At 45.4% G+C, this 8,882-nt stretch overlaps 1 protein-coding gene across 1 annotated transcript in view; it reads right to left on the reverse strand.

The window, feature by feature from the left end:
• The window catches only part of MPPE1 (metallophosphoesterase 1), a 33,519-nt gene extending 24,654 nt beyond the window's left edge, over positions 1–8,865 (reverse strand). Inside the window, exon 1 of the mRNA XM_082044919.1 lies at positions 8,805–8,865. The gene's annotated coding sequence lies outside the window, so the exon portion shown is untranslated. The remainder of the gene's footprint in view (positions 1–8,804) is intronic.
• Between the last annotated feature and the right edge of the window lie 17 nt (positions 8,866–8,882).

Raw genomic sequence — 8,882 nt, forward strand, 5'->3', positions numbered from 1 at the left:
CACAGTGCTGGCTCATGGTCATCCTGCTATCCACCAGGACCCCCAGGTCCCTTTCCCCTACACTGCTCTGCAACACGTCATTCCCCAACTTATACTGGAACCTGGGGTTGTTCCTGCCCAAATGCAAGACTCTACACTTGCCCTTGTTATATTTCATTAATTTTTTCCCTGCCCAATTCTCCAGCCTGTCCAGGTCTCGCTGGATGGCAGCACAGCCTTCTGGTGTGTCAGCCACTTCTCCCAGTTCGGGAGAGGCACGGCTGGAGTGCGAGGCAGGCGGGCAGTGCCGCGGCTGGGAAGGGCTCACCCCGGGGCTGGCCCGGCGCGTTTCACCGCCCGTGAGGCAGAGATCTCCTGCCCGGCCTGCGGCGGCCGGTGACATGGGACTCTGAGCCAGCTGTGGGGTTCCAGAATCAGCTTTGCTGCGGCCTCTGGAGACAGCCTAAGAACACCCAGTCCCAGCCCATCTCTTTCACGTTGTCCTTAGTTTTATTCACAAATTAATTTTCCGTGACTAGCAGCAACTGAGTGCTTAGAATTGAGAACGCTGCCAATTACAGACCTGCATGGGGACATTTCTACCTCAACACACACCAAGTCACGTATCTCTACAACAGTGTATTCTGCATCTCTTGCTCCTGTCACAACAGGCTGTCCAAGGTACAACTACCCAGTGCAGGATGGGTTGTGTCTTAGTGTTTGTGGTACTTGGTATTACTGCTATTTGCTGGGTTTTGTCTTCTTTTTTTTCTTTTTTTCATATTTTGCGGGTATTTTTTGGCAGAGCAGGCTGGAGGGCATACAGGCAGGGCAAAAACATTTCACCCTCGCGGCAGACTGGACCATAACAGATAACATGCCAACAGAAAGCATCCACAGCCACAAGATCATCCATCACAGCAAGACTGACCCAAAGCAGTGATTACTGCTGCCCTCTGTTGCCTGTTATCAGCAGTTCAAAACCTTTCCTGTTTCTGTCTCTCTAGGTCTCGAATCAAAGTCTTTTGCTCTCTGTCTTTGTATAAAATGTTGCTTGCCTTGTTACTTACAGCCCATGACATGTTGCCATCTTTTTTTTTTTTTGATAAAATGTTGCCAGATACCACCGGCCCCTCCATCTTGACCATGTAGCTCACCTGACGGCAGGGCCTGGCAATTTTTGCAAGGAACCATTCATGCCCAGGAAGAGAGGAGGGAGACACCAGCAGGTCACTGCTGCCTACCATTGGGTTTACAACTTACCTAACACAGTACAAGGCACCTCACGTACTGTAAATGTAACCGGATGAAGGGAGGTGGGGCGTGCACCTTCAGCTCCAGGGTGCAACCCCAGCATCTTTCGTGCTCCACCATCAACCTGGATCAGCCTGTCACCCATCTGGCCGACCCCCTGCACTCTGCACACAGGTCACACTGCAAGGTAAAAGCCATTGTGCTGAGCTGAATATACGCGAGATCCAAGCTATGAAGCTGCTGACAATCCGAGAGCACGTGGGAGGGAACGATGTGCCTGTGCTGCCAACTGCTGCCAGAAATCCTCTCTATCTGCGAAGATTTCTGTATTGGTTCCATAACTGCTGAAGCAGCCACACAACACTGCTAATTCTTGGGGCCCATGAGGAGTCACCTTGTCCCCAAATAGCCTGGCAACAAAATTGTTACTTTAATCAGCAACTAACACTGAATAAATTAGCAACTGACAGTTCATAGTATGAAAACCAGGAAGTCACTTCTTGATAAAGAGACGGCTGGATGTAAGTAGCTACAGTAGCAGTAAAAAAAAATAAAATAAATTTGGGAGGTATGATACTATCGAGCAACGCAATGGTGCTGCAGAAAAAGGGAGATCCTGTTTTCAGATGGAATAGCAATATCCTGAGAGGTAATTACTCAGTTCTATTCTGGTTTATCCAGCACAAACAATATCTCAGGTGAGGTCCTGAGGAGTCTAGAAAACAGGAATAAAAATTCCATGAGGAAGAAAATACAGCACATCAGGAAGGGTTGAAATAACTGTGTTTGTTTAGTTCAAAAAACTGAGACTGCCAAGAATCACCTTAACTGACTTCATCTTTTATTATTGAAAAGGACAGTCATAATTGTTTCCTGTGTCCTCCAGAAGAAGATAGGCAAGAATAAAGTTACTTTCCAACAGAGGTTATATCAGTTGGATGACAGGGAAAATTTTCTTAATATCAAAGAAGAAAAATACACATAGATCTCCCTCACTAGAGCTTTTAACAAGTGGATCAGAGAAACAGCTGATCAGGCATGACTTTGGACACAGGTATATCCAATATGCACAGCATACTGACATTCAGCAAGTAGACAAAGACTTCACTTTAAAGCCCCTTTTAGGCCAACATTTCAATGATTCTATTTTAGAAATTATTCTCATTTAGAAAAGAACACACTCTGATATAATAATACTGATATTTTGCAAAATTTTGTAGAATGACTACTTCAGAAATAAATTTTCAAGTGACAAAGGGAAACTGTAGTACAGGACAGGGGGGTGGAGAAAGATTAGCACAGTGGAACCCAGCAGACCCCACATACCAATATCTCACTGTACACAGCACGAGTAGGATAACAATTTTTTCCTCAATATTGGAAATGTCAGGAGTAGTCATAATTGCTTAATACCATGCAAGGCAAGGCCACTTGAATATCAGGAATAGTATCTTATAAAGAATGTAGAAGGCTCATTAGGACTGCCATTCCCATCAATTAAAGATACTCGAAAGATCAGTAAAAATGGCCCAAGGCCGGTAGCACTGGACATCAGATTTTGAAGAATACAAAAATCAAAAGATAATGTTAGCCTGCATGTATACATAAACCACATTTTATACAAATGATAAAAGACTTTTGAGTACTTGACTAGGAAACATGTTCATCTTCCAGAGATACTAACAATACATGATTTTTTAAAAACTTCTCTGTGGCAGTAAATGCATGAAATGCCACAAAGATACTTGTTTTCCACTGTAAACAATTACTGCAGGAGAATTTCCCTACACTATTATTCAGTTCATTTGTTGAATATGTTCTTTCTTCTTTGCATTTCTGTTTCTAGCTCAGCTTGGTACAAACAAATTCATGTGCTGGCACACATGAATGAAAATGTCATCGATTCCAGCAGTGCTGAGCCTGATACTTACTGCCAAACAGCTACATGTGCACCAAAATCATTGATTCAATTTGTCAGAAAACATACGAGCATGGGATTACTTGATGCAACCCTACAGTAACTCCAAGTGTAGCCTTTCTTCCATGCAGATTAAAGGGCAGTATGTGTCCTTTCAATCCTCAGAGACTTGCTATCCTCATGAGATTTTCCAGGAGTTAAAATTCTGCTGTGAAAATCAACCTGCCTTTGCAAAAAAGCATAAAAACTTCACCTGCTCCAGACTAATCTCTCTTTTATTCCATCCACAAGCTATGTCAGCAACGACTCCTGAGTCCCTTTCAGGGCAGAAGATGGCAAGCCTCAAGCCATCTTTCTGCCTGTTTCATTCTTTGCCACCATCAGTGCTGCCAGTCTCACAAACAAACAAGCAGCTGAAAAATCACAGAATGATCTTGAACAAAATGGCCAACGGGAGAAAAAGGCGCTTTCTCCATCTTGTTTTGAGCTCAGGTCAGGAAGTAATAATCCCACTTGTGTTCAGGTGTCTTCCCTGAAACAGAAGCCTTGGCACAACCACAGAGGACAGTTAAATGCAAAAGTTCGGAATTCAGTTCCAAATACAAATATTTCCTGCATATCAAGGTGAAACACACCATGACCTGACTGGATTTAAGATGACTGTTTGCCAAATTAGAAATAAGAAATATTTTCTCATAATACAGAGAAGGAAATCAATTTAATCTTAAAGGTGACAAAACCGAACAGAGGTAATATTTATTAAACCAAACTAGGCTACAGGGATCCCTGCCACAGCACACTGACAGAAGTTCTGTATTGCTTTCAGTGACAGAAACATCAGGTTATAATACCAGTTAGCTTTTGCAGGGTGGGGAGCACATTATTTTTAGTATTTCCAGTGGATAATGTTAAAAAACACTGGCATGCACATTGCAGAAAGCATCTACCACTTCTTCCTTCAAAGCCAGGGAAAAAGACCTGTATCACATATTATTCTATACCCACAGACACAGTCTAGGAGAAAAGAGTAATAGCTTGGTACTGTATTACCTTGTCCACAGAACTTTCGGCAGAGAAGAAAAACATGTCTCGGTGGAGAACAAAAGGTACTTGTACCCTAGGACAGCTCTCGCAGTCGTACCTCCTGGAAGGGAAAATTTCCCAGGACGACAGAGCCAGTCTGAAAACACCAGAAAACACTGAAGGACACAATTTTACCAGTAGAGCTGCCTGTCAGACCTTGAAGGCAAAAATGTCAATTTCCAGGTTAGCCAACCCCCAGGGTAGATCTGACAGGAGACTCCTGCCCTGCATGTCTGAGACTATCTTTCCTTAGCTTGTGGTAGGAGGGAAAATGCAGAGGGTGTCCAAGTAGTGATTCCTGGGCCTTCTGGATGTAGAGGAGAAAGGTGGTCAGAATATGACTGCATGACAGAAAAGGAACACAAGAAACACCGAATACACCACTTAGAATGGTGCACTAATCAAGGGCTATGTCATCAATGAGCATTATGAAATAGGGTTAGTAATTTCTGATTGTCTCTGATGAAGCAGAAGTGGGATCAGCACAGCTCTTCTAGGGAGTCCAGCAAGAAGAGAGTGCATCTCCTTATGATTTACCTGCTCTTCTTGTATACCCAAAAGGCAAAACAAAAATCTGGGCCAAACATCCTCTTTTATCAGCCATAAAATCTCTCACTGCAGCACTACAACTGCACTAAACTATTACAATATTGTAGCAGTTTGCACAAACAAAAAGCTTGTCATCTGGGTTACCTCTTAAAGGCAGACTCAAACTCCATTCTTTGTGAGATACTGATAAAAGCTCCAGGGAAAAGGGCTAGAGACAGTAAACAACAATTTTATATGACTAATCCAACATAATCCTGTGCTGTGTAAAAAGACCATCCACACGGATTCCCACTGAAGTGCTTTAATAACAGTGCAGTAAGCCTGTGGCTGTCATGATGAGGAAATGCTCTTTCGCACTGAGGCTAATAATTCGAAAAGATTACTTCCTTCTTCTTCCCTCCCTGCCCCCCCCTCCCCGCCCCATATTTTATTAAAGCTGTTGGCCACTTGCTTTCCCATTTAATTCCCTATTAAGAGATCATCCATCAAACCCACAAAGTGACAAGGATCCGCACTGGAAGACATCTGCAGATTCCATGTCAATGGCCAGCTACCTACAGAGAGATGTCACTGTCCCTCTGCAAACTGCAACTGATTTCATTGCATCCCTGCAGTGTGCAATTACTCCCAAAGAAGAGGACTGCAAACTGTTGGCTGAGGCGTAATTAAACCAATTTTGGCTGCAGCAGCTTCCCTTCTGGGCTGACACTGCTTTTTGCACTGGGGACCAAACAGACAGCGACAGGGATCTCCAGGCGGCACACAGAGCGGCCATCCCCGTGAACGCTGCGCTGCGGTTTAGGAGAGCGAGTGAAGGAGGCTGCCACCTCCAGCAGAGCCACACAAGGGCTTCACAGCCTGGGAGAGAAGGAAATCCACGACTACGCACCGCTTTCTGCTCTGAGGTCAGAGGGAACAGGTTTTCCCCTTCGCTGAGCATTTGTTGTCTCAGGGAAGGAAGCCCGACCTCTACAGGAATCTGATCAGGGCTCAGCAGGATTCAGGCAGATGAAGCACCCGAGAAACACTAGTATTTCAGGTTCATCCGGGATGGGCCTACGCGGAGCAGATGAGATTAAACACGTGGCGTGTGTGTAGGTTACGAAAGGCATGAGAGAGGCACTGGCTGGCGTTTGGGGTTATGAAAGATCAGAGGTTACGAAAGACCTTGGCAGTTATGAAAGATGAACCGAGAATCTGATCCAGCAAGGCAGAGAAGCAGCTTCAACCCGCTTGGAGGTGAACAGGCATTCAAAAGCACCCAGCAGCTCACAGGAGGGAGCTCACACTGCCTGGCAGGTCTAGGCTAAGGGAAGGCTTGAAAAAAACTTCAGAACAGTATTAAGAAAACAGTCACCACAGACTAGGAGAACAATGAAGAGAAATATTGCCATCTGTTCATAGGCCTTACAGGCAGCTGTATTTGTTTTGCAAAGTATTTGGAATGGTCTTAAAACACTTGCTGCAGCCACTGATTTTCTAAGAAGTATCACTTCCTGGCTTTTTAGTTGTGTTTTAAATCTTCTACCTGCATGAGCCACATAGCTGGTATGAATCTGTAAAAAAAATGAGGGTTCATTAAACTGATATTTTAGCCCCTCAAGTTCAGCCTTTGGTGATCATGTTACTAAAATTCTAGCATCAGGATGAAGAGAAGGTTGGGGAAATTTTCCTGACCCAGATGGAGTTGCTTATTTTCCAAATGCCACTCAAAAATCACTCAAGAGATGACTTGCTCCTGCTTAGAAAAATATTGAAAGCACTTCCCTCTGCTTTCCAACAGTATTTCCTTGTGCCAGTGATTTTCTACAGCTGCCTTCAGTGAGGATATTTCTGCATCCAACCTACTACACTATCATTCACACTGCCCTGTTTTTAAAACATGAGTTAAACAGACCCTTCAAAGGCCTCTATGGCAGCCTCATCATAGCAAACCTCCAGGCATTGCAGCAGATCTGAGACACAAGGGAAGAAACCATCTGCTCTACATCAGAATAATATCTAGCCAGTTTCAGCAGAAGGTATAGACTCTTTTACTGTTGACCTGTTGAGCAACTAAAACTTCCCCTTTCAAGGGAAAACACAGAACACACTTTTATGACGGTCTGAGATGGTCCCTAGAACGCAATGCCATGGTTAGCTGTGGATTTTATTTCCCAAAGTTAAAGCTGTTCTTTCTACATCTCACCAGCACACACATCTCACCAGTAAATATGTTTATTCATCTGCTCCAGCATAGAAACTCTCTAGGGAATGTCCTGGAGCCACATCAAGCTACGCTGAGCATGGCAACAGTAGAAAGCATGAATTTCTAAAACCTAGATGTCACTAAAATTACGGAAAATCCAGAGCAATTCAATACCCTGCTATTGACATCATACTACATATGTTTATAGGGTTATTGCGCTTAAATAAACTAATCTTACATGAGGACAAAGCAGATACAAGGTTGGAGGAAATGAGTGACTGGGAAGCAGAATAATCAGCAGAAGGATTGACAAATGTCTGGTAAGGATTTCATCAAGCAAAATTTCATAATTTCATACTTTAAGCAAACTTTAAAACTTCCTGGTATTAGTCACCTTCTCTGAGTTTGTTACTGTTTTTTTCTGAATCAAAACAAGGCCTAGAAAATATTTTTCTAAGTAGACTGACATCCTTGCTGGCTTTGTGGTATCCACTGCCACAGTGCAGCTTAGAAATTTAAAGAACAAAGCAGAATTCTTGCACTATAATCCATTAGGTTTTGTCATTTATCCTAGAAGGAAACAGTCCAAGCCTTTTATTTTTAAAAACGTCAATTATTTTTTGTGAACTAAATGACAGGGGTGTTATGTCCTTCTCATCCCAAAGTCATCCACGTCCTACAAGATAAACAAGAAAAGAAAACAGATCTAGACTTAGGGTCTGTCAGAATAGACAGAAGACCCAAGTCAATTAAACTTAGCCTAGTCCATAGAAAATTAACAATTAATTTTGTGTTCGCATCAGGAACAGTAAGTGGTGGTATTATTAACATAATGCAAATATGGTCACCGCTAAAGCATTTCCATTCTGAAAATGAAACTTTCAACCACAAAGCAGGTGCTGAAAGACAAACAACAAATTCCATAGACCAAATGTGTTTAACACCTTTTTCAAAAAGCTAGGCTGATAGACTCCATCCCCGGCCCCGCTTTTCAGCACCAAGTGTGCATCAGAACAAGTCATTTGGGAAAGCATCACTGCGGCTGTTGAAGTGCTTGTCCCAACGCTCACTCGGTGGTGTAAGTACTACAGACTGGCTGCTCTATTGCGCAAGCACGTTATTTGTTGTAGGCCGCCCTTTTCCTACAAGGAGGAGCTTGAATTGCTCAGCTTTCTGCCACCAGCCCCTGCTGCGCTGGCCCAAGTGCATGGTAATTTGCCTTATACCGTTTCTGGAGCAGCAGGTTCTTAATTCTCTTCTTCTCATCCTTGACAAATCCAAAATGACACACAAAGACAAGCAAAAAATCTAAAGGGCGATGCATTTGCTACCATACGCTTTAATTCCCAAGCTGCTGAAATTTAAGAATCTGTGGAACTGCCTTTCCACTCCCGGGGCTCTTCCCCTCCATTCCCGAGACGGCCGCCGCCGGCCGCCGGCTTTCCCCACACCAAAGCCCCGGTAACGCCGCGGCCGGGATCGCCCTTCGCCCGGGACACCCCGGCAGGCCCCGGCCCCGGCTGACAGGCCGCTCCCGCACGCAGCGCTGGGGCGGCGGGAGCCCCGAGGGGCCTGAGGGAACGGCGGCCCTTTATCCCGGAGGTAACAACACCGCCCCAGTCCCGGGCTGGGGAGCCAGGCCGGGCGGTCACGGCCGGGGCGCCATGTCAGGCGGGGCGGCCGGGCCACGGTCGGGGCGATGGCGGCGGCGCGGGGCGGGCCGGCCCGGCGGCCTCGCCGCCACATCCTGCCCTCGGCGGCGCGGCGCGGCCTCGGCGCTCCTCTCTGTGACACCCCCCGCCTCTCCCGGCCCTTCTCCGCCCCCAGGCTCACCTAAAGTCAGAGCCCAGCAGCCGGGCGCCCGCCTTCCCCATTGATCGGGACAGCCGCTGGGCCGCGCTCCCTCCGCCC

This window comes from Streptopelia decaocto (assembly GCF_964273445.1).
Source record: "Streptopelia decaocto genome assembly, chromosome: 2".
NCBI classification, from domain to species: Eukaryota; Metazoa; Chordata; class Aves; order Columbiformes; family Columbidae; genus Streptopelia; species Streptopelia decaocto.